The 14,608-nt window shown below is 41.7% G+C and overlaps 1 long non-coding RNA gene across 1 annotated transcript; it reads left to right on the forward strand.

Annotated features, from left to right (window-relative positions):
• Positions 1 to 310: 310 nt before the first annotated feature.
• LOC109500222 lies at positions 311 to 4,711 on the forward strand. Its single transcript, XR_002157869.3, has 3 exons — positions 311 to 896; positions 2,844 to 2,974; positions 3,555 to 4,711. It is a non-coding gene; the product is annotated as an uncharacterized LOC109500222 (long non-coding RNA).
• The last annotated feature ends 9,897 nt before the right edge of the window (positions 4,712 to 14,608 follow it).

Consider the following 14,608-nt stretch of genomic DNA (forward strand, 5'->3'; position numbering starts at 1 on the left):
TTTTTTTAAATTTTTTGACGTTTATTTATTTTTGAGACAGAGAGAGACAGAGAATGAACGGGGGAGGGGCAGAGAGAGAGGGAGACACAGAATCGGAAACAGGCTCCAGGCTCTAAGCCATCAGCCCAGAGCCTGACACGGGGCTCAAACTCACAGACTGCGAGATCGTGACCTGAGCTGAAGTCGGATGCTCAACCGACTGAGCCACCCAGGCTCCCCTATGTTTGGTTTTTATATCTTTTCCTTTTATTTACTTATTTAGCTATTTATTTATTTATTTATTTATTTATTTAGTGAGCAGAGGAGAGGCGTAGAGGGAGAGGGAGAGAATCTTAAGCAGGTTCCACACTCAGCACAAAGCCTGATGCTGGGCTTGATCCCACCACCCTGCGATCATGACCAGAGCCAAAAATTGAGAGTTGCCATTCAACCCTTCTCTTATTATATCAGGTTAGTTGGTATGGCTGGCCTTAATCGTTCCTCCCCACCTACTGTTTGCTATTTCTCATCATTTGTTAGCTGAAGAATCAGTTGTTAACATAATGTGTAAAGTAAATGTATACTGGCTCCTAATTAAAAAAAAAAATGGGCTAAGAATCAGGATCCATATTTCTCCGAAGCAGATATACAAATGGCCCATAAGCACATGAAAACGATGCTTGATGGCATTAGTTATCAGGGAAATGAAAGGAAAACCATAACGAGATACCGCTTTGTACTCATCAGAGTGGCTATGGTCAAAAAGTCCAATAAGACTCGTGTTGATGAAGATGAGGAGTAACTGGAACCCTCACACACTTGGGAGGAATGCGAAGTGGTGTCGTTGCTTTGGAAAACACATCAAGTGATTAAACACAGACCCGCAGACTTATACATATGACTGGGTAATTCTACTCGTAAGTATACATCCAAGAGAAATGAAAACATATGTCTATACCGAAACTTGTATGTGAATGTTTACAGCAGCATGAGCTCAGAGTAGCCAGAAAATGGAAACAATCTAAACGTCCATTCAATTGGCACATGGATGAGTAAAATGTAGTGTAGCCACACAATGGAATATGGTTGGGCCATTAAGAGGAATGCAGTACTGATACCTACTACAATATGGATAAACCTTAAAAACATTATGCTAAGTGAAAGAAGCCAGTCACAAAGATCATATATGATTCCATTCACATGAAGACCAGAATAGGGAGATCTTTAGAGATAATAAGTAGATTAGTGATTGCTTAGGGTTGGGGTGGGGATAGGAGCATGGGAATAGGGTAATGATAGCTAAAGGATATGGGGTTTCTTTTTGAGGTGATGAAAATGTTCTAAAATGGATTTTGGTAATGGTTGTGCATATCTGCGAATGTACTAAAAAAACCAACAATATTGAATTGTGTACTTTAAATGAATGAATTATATTTACTGAGATATATGCTATGTGAATTATATCTCAGTAAAGCAGTTACATTACAATGAAGGTTTCATTCATAGACTACAAGAATGATCTAAACTGAGGAAAATATTCTTATGCAATTAATACATTAATTAATTTAAGGGAAAAAAAAAGCAAATTGGCTTTGAGCAACAACCTGAAGAATTCATCCATGAACTGCATGGATTTTGACATCTGTTTTGGCTGTTAAGGAACTCTTATTACTTTTCTTTTTTCCTTCCTTCCTTCCTTCCTTCCTTCCTTCCTTCCTTCCTTCCTTCCTTCCTTTTTTCTTTCTTCCTTCCTTCCTTCCTTCCTTCCTTCCTTCCTTCCTTCCTTTTTTCTTCCTTCCTTCCTTCCTTCCTTCCTTCCTTCCTTCCTTCCTTCCTTCCTTTTTTCTTTCTTCCTTCCTTCCTTCCTTCCTTCCTTCCTTCCTTCCTTCCTTCTTTTCTTTCTTTCTTTCTTTCTTTCTTTCTTTCTTTCTTTCTTCTTTTCTTTCTTTCTTTCTTTCTTTCTTTCTTTCTTTCTTTCTTTCTTTCTTTCTGAAACTCTTTTTTCTTTATGGTTATATTCTGGAGAGTCACTGTCTTAGATAACTAACATCCATCTCTCTGAGTGAGTTGCTTACCATACAGGAATTTTAATTGCCCTTTTGGATGAACCATACTGAGCATATTGAATATGTCTCTCTCATCCCATTGGTGTGTACACTTAGTGTAATAGTTTGGATGACAGTGGTGTTGATATTGTCGTTCACAAAATCTGGCATCTGTAGAGACTGGGGAAGGCCCAAGTGAGGGGTGGGGGTGGCAACATTGATATCTATAAGTCATCATAAGTAGAACAAAGATAAATGATGAGTAGATGTAGCCTAAAAATAGCAAAGTTATTTAACAGCTGTGTGTGTGTGTGTGTGTGTGTGTGTGTGTGTGTGTGTTTGTCTTTTGGAAGAAGCTTATAAGATATTTTGGTGCAAAGAGTGTAGAGGTGAAGGTACTTCTGTAAACACTGGCCCATGCCAGTAACTTTCCACTTGATGTAACGCTCTTGTGTTATGCCAACACCCAGCAAATCAGTCTGCCCTTCGTATTTTGCAGAATTGCTGTGAAAATGTTACCTTATGCCCTCTTTTAGAAAGAATCTACACATTTGGAGTGGAAAATATCTATGTCATCTGAAATGTTTTATTAAGCATTCAAATTCCTGTCTGAGAAAAAAAATCATTTCTTAAGGATAAGCTGATCTCTTCCAGAATAACTACACTTCACTTGCAAAAATGCTATGCTGTGACCCTTCTGTGGTGAAATTCATATTTTAGCTTCTATTAATGCTATTTTTACATTAATATTTGGTTTGTTCTTGCTCATGTTTTATTGCTAGTCATTCTTAGTTTATTTTTGTTTATCACATTGCTCAGGGATTAGATTTCAGGAAGAAAAGCAAACAAGGAAAAGTACTTCTGAAGTTCCCCAGCACATCAGTTGCCTCAACATAGTAAATCCAGGCAAAGAAATGCCAAGACTCCACTAGCTCAGCCCCAACCCTCTGGTAAGGTCAAAATACTGCAGGAGGGGAATTAGCCAGTAACTGTTTCCACCATCATGCCCTGCTCTCCATGTACCTGCCCAGTTGTGCGATCCTTAGCTTGAGTGTTAGGATGTCATTTTCTCTACAAGCACTCGGTCAATTATAAAGTACTTGGCATTGTGGGAGAGCATTTCTTTCTGACCTCTGTCAGCAGATGCTTGATCTCTGGAAGCCTGGGGATTGATTACCTTCTGGTAACCACAGTTGCCAATCTCACTGAGACAGTTGGGGAGAAGAGAAGGGCAGAGGGGTAGGCAATCTTATTGCTCCTGGTGGACAAATCCATTGATGAATTGCCTCCTGGGGAAGATGGAAAAAAGAGTGTGCAATGATTTGTGTATTTGGGAACCTCCAGGGTCAGGGGAATGCAATGACTTAACTGACACTTGCCTTTATTTTATTGGAGTTGGTACACGATTTCAATATTAGATCTTTGTGCATTTTCTGGGCTTGGAAGAAGATATAAACAATTTGCAAATGGTATTTGAAATAATACTTATGAAACTTTTTAATATATACATTTTCTCATCTCCCATCTTAGAAAAGATGACAATGGCAACTAATAAGTAAGAAGACAGACTGGATCTCATGAGGCGGAACTGAGACCAGCTCATAACATCTCATATCAGAAGAAAATTCAATTTATGATGCCATTTACAGACATTCCTAGTCTGCCTACAAGCTGCAAAAATATTAATATAGGTTTTTACCTTTATGGAAAACATATATACCCCCTATGTTCATCTTTACTTCATTCCAATTATGAATAATTGATAACTTTAAAGACCTCCCTTAGGAGATTGTACCTGTCTTTCCCCATTGCTTGTAATGAGGTTCCTGGTGTTATCAGATATTTCTTTCTATTTTTACCATCTTCTTTTGGAAACAAGGTGATTTTAACTGAATGCAGAATAAGCGTGTACCACTGATTTCTGTAATGACATTGGAATATGTTCCCTTTCATTTTTACTGCAATTAAATAGTGTATTTTCTTTCTCTTTCTTTCTCTTTCTTTTTCTTTCTTTCTTTCTTTCTTTCTTTCTTTCTTTCTTTCTTTCTTTAATTTCTCTTTCTTTCTTTCTTTCTTTCTTTCTTTCTTTCTTTCTTTCTTTCTTTCTTATTTTTCGTTCTTTCTTTTGGTTTTTAAACTCTACTGAGCATCACGCATACGTCTTCATTAAGATGTCTGCCATGAGCCTAAATCTTTTCCCTGTAAGTAGAACTAATTCAGAACTCACCCGAGTGGATGAGTAATTTAAATTGCTACTTCCAACATGCAATACTCTGCACTTGTCTGCTCTGAGTTTCATCTGCCACTGTTTCACCCAATTACTGAGCTTAGAGTCTATGTTTCTCACTTCCATCTGTATAGATTTAGGGAACCAAAATAGTTTTGTTTAGTCGGCAAATTTCAGCACCTCATTATTTGGTTCATTTTCGAGGATGTTAATAAATATCCTAGAGGAGACTATTCTTACACCGATTGCTGATACCCCACTATTAACTCTTTTCCATGCTGAGAGCTGGTCATTTATTTTTTCATTCCCCCTCTATCTCTTAACTCACTTTTAACTCATGGTTGACAGCTTTTTACCTCTTGCCCAGTGGTTGGCAAGTTCCCTTAACAGTCTCTTGTGTAGGACTTCATCAAAAGCCCTTTGAGAGCCTAAATAAATTGCATCTACTAGTTTTCCTTTATCCACCATTTTGTTGCCTCCGTAAAATTTTGCGTCAAACATACCCAGGGCTCATAAACAAAATAACAACTTCCAAATGTGCTAGAAACTTCTCACCTCCTTTTGGGATAGGTTACTTTATCTAGTGATGCTTTTTCCTTTCTTTCCCTTAATAGTAATTTTCTGTTTGTATCATCCCCTCTGCAAACCAAAGACATACATATTCCCTGTCTTGTTTAATGCTGTGACACAGCCAATAAGATTTAGGGCTACTTTACAAAGTACATAAATTCCATTGGTTGACCCCTTCAGAGTTGTTGCGAACTCTCACTCATTCACCGGTTTGTTAGAAGTTTCAAGACAGCAAATTTTCTCTTTGGTAGTTAACATTTAACACTGTGGTTTCAGGGTCACGACACCTTGCCAGGATTTTTTTCTGTAAAGATATTTATTTAAGCCATATTCATCGTACTCCAGTAATGCCTCACCTTATAGAATTTTTTTTTTTTTAATTAAGAAAAGGAAATTTTAAAGAGTGCAATAAGTAATCCATCGAAAACTCCCCTTTGTCATGGCTCTGGGTATGATCCTGCCCTGAGAGTTTGCGAGCAGTGGCCACGCCTCATTTTGATGAAAGGGTCCATGGCCCAGCTGCTATGTGGTAAATAGTAGGTAGGCTACATCCTGGCATTTACATTTACATGCACTGTGAGCCTTGCAACAACCTTATGAGGTCGGTGAGGCAATTATTGTTTGTGCTGTTGTTGTTACCGTTACTATTATTATTATTTTAATTGTAGAATAAACGAACACATCAAAAGTATTATTTGCAGAGGCCATGGCGAACACTCATGACACTGGACTAGAACCCAAGTTTTCATATCCTTCACCCAGGGTCCCTTCTGCTCTTCCATATTGTGCCATTGTGAGCTCCTCTACTCCTCTGAGTTGAATGTGTGCAAAATTTAAGCCATTTTAAAAATTACTTGTAGCTTCTGGGGCGCCTGGGTGGCTCAGTTGGTTAAGCATCTGACTTCGGCTCAGGTCACGATCTCACGGTTCGTGAGTTCGAGCCCCGCATCCGGCTCTGTGCTGACAGCTGGGAGCCTGAAACCTGCTTCAGATCCTGTGTCTCCCTCTTTCTCTGCCCCCTACCCACTCTCTCTCTCTCTCTCTCTCTCTCTCTCAAAAATAAACATTAAAAAATTACTTGTAGCTTCTTTAAAAATTTTTTTTTTCAATGTTTATTTATTTTTGAGAGACAGAGGCAGAGCATGAGTAAGGGAAGGGCAGAGAGAGAGGGAGACACAGAATCCGAAGCAGGCTCCAGGCTCAGCTGTCAGCACACAGCCCGATGCGGGGCTCGAACCCACGAACCGTGAGATCATGACCTGAGCCGAGTTTGGACGCTTCACTGAGCCACTCAGGCGCCCCTACTTGTAGCTTCTTATACACTATTTATTTCAAAGTCTTTTCAGGAGATGCACAGTTCTAAATGTGGAAGGGACACGTCCTTGCCCTTTTATATCTTACACCTGCCAAATCTTACCCTTTTGGAAGTGAAGGACAGTTTCATTTTGGATTAATATTAAGACTACATATAAAAGCATCTTGCTCTCTGAGGTAAGCTTTTCTTCAGTGTTTCAACACACCATTTATACTTTTATCATTTTTTTTCCTATAAAAAAAACTCCCTCATTTAAATTGTCACAGCTTGGGAGCCCTGCCTGGAATACATAATAACTGCTTGTAACACTTAAAATGAAAACAAATTTACCAAGGATGATGGAATGACAACAAGGAGCAAGGAAAATATAAGTGGAAAATAGTCTCTCCTACGCATATATTCTCAGTACTAAGTATTTTTATTGAAATTGCTGTTTCCTCTTCTGCTTGCCTACTCTTCATCTGGAGTTTTGGGGGGAGGGGGTTAAACATCTAAAGATCCGAAGAGAGACAGATGAGTTTGGAGAATTGTTACTCGATTTCTTGGGTTTTGAAGGACACGTTTGGTGAAGTAATACGGGACCTGAGCAGAAAGCTGATTGACAGGCAGCAGTTTGGGCAAGTCTTCTCAGCCTTGAAACTATTGGCATTCAAGGCCAGTGCTTTTCTGTATCGGGAGGGTTATCCTTTGTATTGTAGGGTGTGTTCGACAGCACCCCTAGCCTCTATGAGCTAGATGCCAGTAACACGCCTCTCCACAGTTGTGACAACCAAAAACATCTTCAGACATTGCCCGAAGTCTCTGGGTTAAGAACCCTGACTTAGAGGCAAGTTTCTTAGGAATGCACTTCAGGACTCTGGTAGGGGCTTGGGCAAACCTTGAACTCCTTGGCAAGGGCAATCTCTCCCTATCCAGGTGCAGACTGGTCTTGGTCCCTGGAAATAAATTTGCATCCAATCAAGCCTGCTTGCTTAACCCACCCTTTGCTGAGACTTTTTTTTCCCCCAGTGAATCTGAAAGATCCATTTACTCTCTTCCGCCAGAACTGAATAGAATTGACAAAAACACTTTGAAAGCTTCCCTATTGGTTGGGTGGAACTCATGACATTTCCTGAAAATTCCACGTTCCTCTCTGGTCTTACCCTATTACTTCTTTTTCCACCCAGTGTGAAAACTATGATAAGGTGAGAACCGGGCTGGAGAGCAACAGACCTCACTGACCTTGGACCAGCCAGTCCCTGCTCTGGGCTTTTGTTTTCTTATCCACACTTGGAATGGTTGGACGAGATAATAGAGATAATACGTCTTCGTGGCCTTTCAACTCTAGAATACTGTGGTCTGGCTGGTCTCATTTTTTGGGTCTTCTTTTTTTATTATTTTTTTTAATGTTCATTACTTTTGAGAGAGACAGAGACAGAGAGCAAACAGGGAAGGGGCAGAGAGAGAGGGAGACACAGAATAGGAAGCAGGCTCCAGTCTCTGAGCTATCAACACAGAGCCCGATGCGGGGCTCGAACTCACACACTGCGAGATCATGACCTGAGCTGTAGTGGGCCGCCTAACCGACTGAGGCACCCAGGCTTCCCTTTTTGGGTGTTCTTTAATCTGCCAATTCACACTTCAGAAGCAACCCCTACCCCCTCAATGACACCAACTTATCAACCTATTTTTGCAAAAACATATTTGTTTGGAGGTGTTCACTGACTTTATTTCATCTATATTCCTCCTCCCCCCAAACCTAACTTTGTTAACCCAAAATAAGAATTTTGGAAAACTTAGTCCCATCTCTTGAAGTAGACACTCATTGGTTGTAACCATTATACCAAGATATTGAGTTCAATCACACTTTACAAGACTACATTGTGCATTGAGATTATAGCAGCAAAGTGTGTGAATGAAAACCATATTTCACATACATTAGGGAGAACGGGTTATTTAAAGCAACCGGCTGGGAAAGCCTTTGGAAAAAAAAGAAAAAAAAGTTGTTTTTTTTTTTTTTTCTTAAATAGATCAAGTAACTACCACTACTGGATTTACTTGGATATAGGCATTTCAAAAATTATGAAAATCCGATTCATGCCTACAACCGTATGCATTCTTTTGCTGCGGTTCTTACAATACTGCGGGTGTTCAGTCTTAGGAAATAAGCTTCTGACTTTTGCAGAAGTTCCTGGCACTACAGGGAAACGAGTGACTGAAATGGGAAAGGCTTCTCTGCCTCGACTTGCTGGTTGACCTCAGGCAGGCTAATTTTCCCTCTGTGGGCTTCAGTTTCTTCGCTTCTAAGCTGAGGGAGTTGAACTTGATGTCTAAGTTCACTTCTAGCTCTAAAATTCAATGAGTTAAATCAGAAGCGTTGGTGAGGTGCAAGGCTTTAAAGCACAAACTTCCTCAGCAGGGCTGGATTCCCCCTGGATGGGCGCCCAGCTCTCTTCTTCCCGCCGGGAGGGAAAAGGTAGGCGGGGCTCCCTCTCCTCCCCCGCCCCCTCCGGAGTCTGCAGGGCGGGGCGAGGCAACCTGCTCCCCGCCCCCCAGGTCAGTTCCTGTAGATAAAAGACAGCAGTTCTAGGAAAGTAGGTGGGAGCCTGCTCAGGAAAATGCTTCCACAGGCCCCAGAGAAGGAAGAGGAAAACTCATAGGGGAGTTGGACGTCCTTCTCGTTGAAGGAGCAAAGAGAGGGTGCTGGTGGGCTTGTGGAGAAGCAGGTGGCGTGAATAAGGGGGGACTGGAGTGTCCTCACTCCAAAGCCTGACACCGAAACACGGCGTGGCACCATTCCGAAAGCAGAATCCCAGTTCCTGAAGATCTAGCCACGTCCAGAGCAATCCCAAATTTCTCTGCCATCACTAAGTCCTGCCCGAGGGAGAGCAACCATCAGGTTTTCCTGGGAATGTTTGTTAAGGAACTGGCCCAAAGAAATACTTTCCATCGGTCCTTCTTGAAGGTGCACTGGGGGCCTTGCACCGTTATCACATTATACACTTCATTTGTTGAAGAATATTTGCTGAGTCACCATGTGCCAGGTGCTATGCTAGAAGCTGAGGGCACACGAGTGAACAAACTGCCTAGTGTTCCTGCCTTCAGGGAGCACCCAGTCTGGTGTGGGGTGGGGGTGAGGGGGCAGACCACGCACAGTAAAGGTACTAACTCAGTTACACAACAAAGGTGATGGCGTGAAGTGATAAAAAGAAAAAAAAAAAACAGAAAAGGGGGGAAAGGTGCTATTATTTTATCTCCCACCTTCGCTTTTCTTCTAGCTCCAGCACTCAGTATACCGCTAAGGATTTTTTCCCTTATTGCAATTTCTTATTTAGTTTTTTTCACTACTGGCATGACTAATACTTGAGGCTAATTCTGTACTATGTTATGCCAATTTTATGAGCTGAGTAATGTTAAAATGCCTTGTGTTGCTCACTGACACATTTTCTAAAATATCCTTTCAATACTTCTGTGAGGTGGGCAGAAGAGGGTATTGTGACCCCATTTTGCAGAGGAGGAGACCTAGGTTAAAAGAATCTCCACAATGCTTAGCGTCTTGCCTTTTTCTCAGTATTCTTTTGTAGACTTTTGTAGTAAATATTTTTGCCTTTTTGTGTGTGTTGGGGGGGCGTGTTAGCAATTTCAAACAGTTGACTTCAAACAAATACATAGACATAGAACAAACTGGGCTATTCATTGGGGACATCTAATATGGTGATTACTTTAAGTCGATACACACATGATGGGATATTTGCCATTCTAGGAAAATGACGGTTAAAAAGAAATTTACTTCCATGTGTGCCTGATGGTCACCGCTGTGGTTCGTGATAACAGGGTTATCCTTAGAGGCCACAAGATTTCCTTAGAGAGCTGGTGACCCGCCCTGCTCATGATGGTGGAGGGATTTTTTTTTTTTCCCACAGCATAAAACTTGTCAAGTGCAAAATCTTTTTTTGTTCTTCCCTAGATCTAATGGTACTGGTGAATATTAGCATACTGTCCTCTACGTGCTTGTTGCCTACCTTCTGGGATTCAACATTCATTGATCTTCTGGAAATGGGCCACGCCCTTGGATGCAATCTAGGTAAGTCTTCTTTTGAGGACAAATGGAACACAGGCATTCACAGGCACATATGATTTCCTAAAGTTCCTGGGGAATTTGCCCGTGTACATTCTGATTACATAATTTGACAGGATGTAAAGGTGAAAGTTTTATCTTGAATTCCTTTGCTCTGTCCCCCATCTCCCCCACCCCTGTCCCCAACCCTGAATGGGGCATTTTTCTCCTACCGTAGGAATCTGTGGCAAAGCCTTTGTCCTCAGATAGGTTCTATATAAAATTTCTTGGGTGCGTTTTCATTAGTTGCTACATGCTCAACACCCACGGTCGAATGTCAGTGTTAGCACAACCAGAACATATTAAGGAAAGTAAATTTACTTCTGCTGCTGTTGCAAAACTATGGTTATGTAATGTTGTTGAACGCCGGCTATCAATGACTTTTGTTGTGTAGCCCATTCTCAATAATCTAGAATACTGCTCTTATTAGTAATGTGAAAAAGTGGGGCATTTCTAGCTTCATGTCTTTGCCACCCTCTTCTCTTTTTCAGAATATACGCCCAATACTGAATTAATTACAACAAGTTAAAATTACGCAGTGTGGCTCCTTGAAGCAAACATGGACTTTGATATAAGGGAGTGTTGGATTTGCAACCTGACAGGACATCTTAGGAGTTGTGTGACTTTGGCTTCTTTGGGTTACTTCTCTGAAGCTTAGTTTCTTTTTCTGTAAAATGGAGGAAGTGCTGCTTACAAGGTTTTTTTTTTTTTTTTTAGAGGTTAAAAGAGATAACGGAGAAAATGCCTGGCATTTTAGGTAGAAATGCCCAGAAAATGTTAGTTTTCATCTCTCTTTTCCACCCTCTCCCCCTTCATTGGAGAATACAGCTTTCTTGGCAATGAAGTTTTTATATGACAGGTTTATTTCTCCATTAGGACTTCACACAGTATGAACAGTTTGGGGTGCTCCGGGGAGGTATCAGCTCTCACGTGTGGTTGGTGGGAAATGTATTACCACTGTGTTGATTCCCAGATACTCCCATCTAAACCAGTAGTTGAAGATGACATCGGGGACGATCTCTTTCAGCATTGCAGCGTGACTGTTTGCCCTTTAAAATCCATTGGTTTGGGAATTAAGAGATCAGCTGTACTCATCTAACTTGAAAGTGTGCAGGAGAAATAACTGATACCATCCTGGCTTCATCTCTCATAAGTCTCTCTTCAGTTTGAAATGCAGTGCCAGAACTTTCTTCACTGTCACCACCATAGGAGCGGGTTTCTGGCCAATGACCCAACCTGTAGTCAGTTGCTTCTTTCTTAATTTGATGGCTGGGAAGTGCCCAGTGACTTCCACACTGAGGAGACAAAGACAGTTTGATGACTAGAGTCACTTTGAGAAAGTATAACAGGTCCCACCGAGATCCTATCTTTTTGAGTTGGGTGAAAAGGATAGAGCTTGGTGGTGCCAGACAAGAACTTCTCCAGGAGACAGTTACAAATTAGTCCTCTTATTCTTGTAATCTGAGTGGTTGGCGCCCGGTCCAGAACAAGGCCTCGAGCATTAGCGAACGTTCCCAAACCATACCGAGCACTCCACGTGCTGACTCCCTTATGAAATGAAAAACGGCTCTGCAAAAGAAGTAAAACTGAGGTGAGGAAATCTTACAAATAATTAGGAAAAGTAAGACGAGAGTCAGATTCCTCTTGCTGTACTATCGAAAACATAATGAGAAATAACCCCATGAACTTTGTGTAAGTAATTAGATGCCTATATACTCTTAGGACTTAAATCACAAAGTGGAAAGTGCCTGAAGAAGTCAACAATTTCTTGATAGCGCCTCTTATAAATAATCATGGTTTGTCTCTGCTGGATATTTCATGTTTAAATTGTCATCAAAAGTTTCCATGTTAGCAACAAGGAATGGGCTTGTGTTTTTATGAGAAATGTAAAAAGCTAAGTTCTTAATAACATCCCTTTAGAATTATTCCTTAAATTCTATTTGCTTCTGGAATTCACCAAGGAAGCACAGTAAATCAAACAAAAACCAAATAGAGACAAACTCATACAAGATTGTGGGGAACTTGAACACTTGCGGTGGTAATAATGACCCCTTTCTAGTGAAGGTTAGCCTTCTGTGGTCCATGAGCACAGGAGAGAGGGCAAATGTCTAGAGGAAAGCTGATCTGGTCTAATAGGGCCTACAAAGCAGTAGGAGGATTTTTGTTCGTATCACCTTCATCCCACCACCTTTTTCCATCACGTCGGAGGGCCATTCTCTACTTGCTCAGTGAGCTGGATACAGCAGAGAGCGTGAGCCACCTTGGACTCGAGGTGGGGGACTCTATAGGGTTATCAGGGCACCCCTGGTTGGGAGGTCCTGCCCTTGGCCCCCACGCCAGATGGAATGAGACCGGCAGGGGTACAGGGATCCCCTACAGTGGAGAATCACTGCTATGGAGAGTAAATATATGTTCAGGAACAGGTACTTGCATTATATGCATATAATGACCAGACGATTGTCAATTTGCACGTGTGATCACTTTTTCAAATAGCAGAAAAGTGAAAACAACAACAACAACAACAACAACACAAAAAAAATCCACATTTCAACTCTCTTCCAATTCAATGAATTCTTTCCAATTCATTCTTGACACCCGTGGCAGAGCCTTTCCTTTTAAAGGCAGATCTAAAATGTTCCAAAGGCCCAGGAGTCAAGGCCAATCTTCCTGGGATGTTCAGGCCATTCCCAACCCCCCACCCCCACTTGGCTGGGCTGCTGCTGCAGCCAGACTGAGCCCAGTTCCTTGCCACACCCTGTCCTTCCCCCTCTGAGCTTCCTCTGTTCCTGCTGCCTCAGCCTAGAGAGCTCTCCTCCCCCCAAATCCTTCTGTGTCTCCAAGACCCCAGTGGGCTGACCCTTCTTCTGGGTGGACCCTCATGCACCCTTGGTGATTAGAGGTATCTGCTCCTGCTGTTTTTTGATTTTATTCAGCTTTTGGCACTTTCCATAGGAAGGCTTATATTTTAGTTACCTGCCAGCCTCCCCCACCAGGTACAAACACCTCAAAAGCCAGGACTTGTCTTAGTCATCTTTTTGTGAGAGAGTGCTGCAGGCAGTGGGAGAGTTTTTCAGCTCAGGCAAGGCAAGGTCAATGCTGGCTGATACACCGTTTCCTCTCTATTTAGAGCCCGGTGACTCACAGTGTGAACATTGGAGTTAGTCTTCCCATGTTTGAACCCCTTGCTACTTTTGAGTTTTTGCTGTGGTATCATATTGTGTCCCAGTCTCAGCTTCCAAAAAGTGTTTACACTTCTGCCCCTGTAAGAGTTTAGACTTGGGAAGCTTGGGCGGTATTGTGTCTTTCATTTCAAATCCTGTCCATCAGATTATATTTTCCACATTGGCTTTTCCCTTACAGCCAAAACTAATTTTTGGTCTGTTCAGAGTCAGTGCTGAGGGAATAAGAAGGGTCTCCTTTGTTCAGGAGTCCCTGGAGAGGCATCTGCCAGAGAATTCCAGATTTGTCACTGCTCAGGGCTGGTCTTTTGGTTGGTGCCTAGTGAGGGTTGCTCTTGCCAGCCAAGGACCCTGCTGGAGAACTTGCCAGGTGAGGTGTTTGCTCTTCTTAGGATTTTTACGAATGGATTTTTATATAGTTCAGTGTGGATCAGTTATTTTCCACAGTCAGAGTGCCTCTGACGGATGGGTAGTTTCTCTTAGCTTGATAGAATGCCTTCTGATAAGATTCAGGCACAAATGAATTGTGTACCCATTATGGACCCTTGGGTGCCAGCCATAGAAGAGCGGAGAGGGTCTGGGGTACAGCAGAAGGCCTGAGGGAGCTGAGGAGCTCAGAGACATAGGTGGAATCGGGGTTCCAACCTAGAAGATACTCAAAAATCACTCGGGGACTTACGCTTACATTTACGACACATACTAATGATCTAATTCGTAGTGTGAAGGAATGTGGGTTCATTGGAAACTCGGCTGTTTATCTACTGAGGTTAGGGTGATCTTGTTGGTGTATTTCCTAGCAAAGCAATACATCTTAAAGAAAAATAATGTATTTCCGTGCAGACATAATTACAGCTCGTGTTTATTGAGCTCTTTCTAGGTAAGATCCTTTGTGCTTTGCGTTAGGTATGTCATTTAGTCTTCACTACAAGATAGTGTAAGAGACAGATATAATTATTTCCAATTTATAAATATCCAAAATGAGGCTTAAGGATGTTGCATACCTCATCTTACTTGCATCCCCAAATTGTCACTGCTGGCTTTTCCAAGTTGTCCTTTTTCTTTGTTTTCCCAAAGACTAAAAGAAGTGAAGCAGACCAAGAGTTTTTATTTCCACTGTCCACCAAGGACAAGAGTGTTGCTAGAGAACCTATCAGCCTGGGAGGACTAAAACCCTTTGGCAGAGATGCGGGAGGCGGA

The sequence above is a fragment of the Felis catus genome, chromosome B2 (genome assembly GCF_018350175.1).
Source record: "Felis catus isolate Fca126 chromosome B2, F.catus_Fca126_mat1.0, whole genome shotgun sequence".
NCBI lineage: Eukaryota > Metazoa > Chordata > Mammalia > Carnivora > Felidae > Felis > Felis catus.